General features: G+C 35.2%; 1 long non-coding RNA gene across 1 annotated transcript; it reads right to left on the reverse strand.

Annotated features, from left to right (window-relative positions):
* Window positions 1-214: 214 nt before the first annotated feature.
* Window positions 215-3,137, reverse strand: LOC131015696 (uncharacterized). The gene is made up of 3 exons (XR_009098664.1): window positions 2,926-3,137; window positions 959-1,021; window positions 215-440 (listed from the first exon to the last, which is right to left on the reverse strand). It is a non-coding gene; the product is annotated as an uncharacterized LOC131015696 (long non-coding RNA).
* Between the last annotated feature and the right edge of the window lie 353 nt (window positions 3,138-3,490).

The following is a 3,490-nucleotide window of genomic DNA, read 5'->3' on the forward strand; positions in this document are numbered from 1 at the left end:
AGCCCGATCCCCGACGCTAGTGATAGCGTGGACCGAGTATCGATACGACTATTTTAAAAGAATAAAAAGACAAGAAGAAAAGGTTGAACATCAAGCGGAAGCTCGCATAAAAAAATGCTAAGGAAAACTTCATAAATCAACTCCAGGGGTATAAACGTCAACATCGTCATAACTTCGTAATTATCAGGAATTTCAAGAACAAAAATAAAGCGGGTATAGTTCATTTTTCATAAGGAATCATAAAATTCAGAGTATCGCAGCAAAAGGCGAACCGATTATATGTATGAAGACACATAACCGAGAGTACATTGCTTGATTCAAAAGAAAACAAAGTAACTCAATCATCAAGACTGTATCGACAAAATGGAAATGCGATAAAGTAAATACATCAACTAAACAATCCCCCACCAGCACCAGACCAATCTCGCTCCTCGCTTAGCCTGCACATTTAGAGATACATGCAGGGCGTGAGTACATAATACCCAGTGGGCAAACGCCGAAAAACAAGAAAGGTGCTCTTAGAGCTATAGGTTTGAAACTTGCCACATCTCAGCAATACACAGGAATAAAGTTAGCGTAAATGAATCTGTGCATGCAGTTTTTAATAATAAACATCATAAATAAGTGTCTGCAGACAAGTACTCGACATGTATGTACCGCATCTACAACTCATCATCATAATCAAGGTACTGAGAAGTAGGCCTCCTTCTCAAGCACCGTGACCGGCCGACCCGAAGACGGCTCACGGTCACCTCTGTGTACACAACCCCACTTGTGGCAGGATCCGAATTCGTCTCATCTCATCCGTAGAGGGTAACATACAGGCTCAACATCAAAAACTTGGCAAGTCAAACAGTTCTCAAACATCATTTATCTCAAAACATTTGTTAAACTCATAACATCATCAAATCATTTTAGAAAGCTCATATGATATATGTATACTCAAAATATTGCCCACCTGAAGTCCTTCGCTCAACTTGGAAAGGAAAACAGGCGACTTATTTCTTCATCTCGCTCGGGCCTTCATATATCATCATCATCGTCATCGAAGGTTCATGTGATAAAACAAACCTTAGTTAGAACTCGTTACTAAAACCAGTCTCGTCTCAAACTAATACTTCTCACTCATCTTCTATTTACCCAATAAATCTCAACCCCTAGGTTTACTCGACTTAACACTCAACTCGGATCAAACTCATAGCAATCAAGCACATAAACAAGCATAAACACATAAGCATATCAATTCACACATAGACATGTCGCAAACAAACTTCATTCTGCACTGACTCGATTTAAAAACTTCACCAGACTCGGTACAGAACTCCAATGGAGTCGTAACCTATACCATTTGAAAACCTCTTTGAGTCTAGTTTCATTTAGAAAAAAAGTAGGATGAAAAACTCCAAGTATTTTAGGATATATGACTGTTTTTCTACAGTCTACCATATTCGGCAGTTTTGAGCAATTGAAAACTTTGATTTTTGAAAACTAGTAAACGTTGTCAAAAAGGCTTGAAATTTGATGGGTAATTAGATAAGACACTCATGTCTTAAAAATAAAAATTTGGGCTCCAAAAGGTTAGGAAAATATACTGGAAAAGGTGACTCTATTGGCTACTCACCGAACATTTTGGCAGAACGTAGCAGTTTTGGTTTTCCATTTTATAAAAATAGTAAAGAAAGTCCAAATGACTTGAAAGTTTACCGGGGTACTCAAGACTCTCAAATATACTTACCACAAAATTTTCAAGGTGTTTAGGTAACGATAACCCATCGAAAACAGTAGGTCAGTGCGTCTCAAAAAATGACTCCCAACTCAAACACACAAGCAAACATGCTCAACTCTACACTCCTTCAACGAAAACTTATCAAAGCTCATCTTAAACACTTAGAACACTCAAAACATTCAAGCACGAACATAATACTCATCACAACTCAAACTTGACTCTTCTCTTACATCTCAAACTCAAATCTCAAGAAAACGTTTCAACGAACGCATCATTTCAAATCTCATCTCGTTTTCATGCTCAAAAGTACTCAAATACACATATTTGACCTTATACATCATATAACTCATTATACACACATAGACTCTCTTTTATCATGCAAACTAAACTCGGAGAAAACTCACATATCAACGTGGACTCTTAAATAAAGCATGACAAACGTCCACATAATGATCGTATAGCAATTAAACCTCATTAAACCAATCATTGACCTCATAACACATGAAAACCTAAAACTTGTGTAAACTAAACTAAGTCAAAATTTTGTATAGCTAACATTTAACCTAACCAAGCATAATTAGACTCTAATATCATGCTCAATTACATTTATCCTAAGCCAATTTACTTATTTAACACATAGGCATGAAAGTCCTAATTTTGGTTACACTAAACTCTTTGAAATTTCACAAACACATATGAAACCTTAATCCAACCTTAGATCTATCATTTAAAACCATTTAATCACACATATAAACCATCAATTAACAATTTAGGGCATAGATACACTATCCCTAATTTCACCAAACTAATTCACATCAAAGTCATCAATTAACATCACATCCTCAATCTACTCCATCAATCATCATCTTAGACACCTCATAACCTCATACTCATCATCAATTCATCATTTCAAAAATCAACTCACAAATTCCCAATTTTGGGTAAACTAAACTCACTCAAACTTTGCATCTCAAGACATAGCTTTTCAATTCACACATCAATCATCATCAAACATATCATAGATCACATTTCTCACCCCAATTTAAGGAAAGAAAAAGAAATTTTTTTTCGAAGGGTAGAAACCCACAATTTTCGAAAATTCTCAAAAAAAGAAGGGGGTGATTTCTTGCTTCAATCTTCCAAATATGCTCACATATAACATCATACAAGATAGATCTATGGAATTAAAGATCACTTACCCAAGCTTACACCAAAAATCAAACTTTCTCTTTCTAACCTTGAATCTAAACTCCAAGGATTTTCTTGAATTCTAGGAGATAGAGGGTGTTTTGGATAGATCTAGAGGTGGATTTTCTTTTGATATGAATTTATGAAGCTTCGAAGGTCTTCATCTATGGTTGTTAATGGAGGAAAAGAGAGAGAGATGAGGGAGAGAGAGGGGTGGTCGAAAATGGGGGTGAGAGAGTGAGAGAGAGAATTTTCCAAGATTGGTTTTGATATGGAGGATCTCTCAAATCTTTGAGAAGATTTGGCATTTAATGCCATGATTCCCTAATCTCTACACTCTTAAATTAATGCTCTAATCCACTTGGCAATTTGTATTTAGGCACATGCTTAAGGAAATAAAATAATAATGTGAGAGAGAGTAGTAAATGAAAAATAACAATAATTATGAAATGTTACACATTAATAAAATGTCATAGCATAATTATTTATGTGACCAAAATAAAATAATTATAGCACTAATATTAGTGCACTCACTCAATTATAATATTCCTCATCATAGGAAAAATAATTTGAAAA

Source organism: Salvia miltiorrhiza, chromosome 3 (assembly GCF_028751815.1).
Source record: "Salvia miltiorrhiza cultivar Shanhuang (shh) chromosome 3, IMPLAD_Smil_shh, whole genome shotgun sequence".
In the NCBI taxonomy this organism is placed as follows: domain Eukaryota; kingdom Viridiplantae; phylum Streptophyta; class Magnoliopsida; order Lamiales; family Lamiaceae; genus Salvia; species Salvia miltiorrhiza.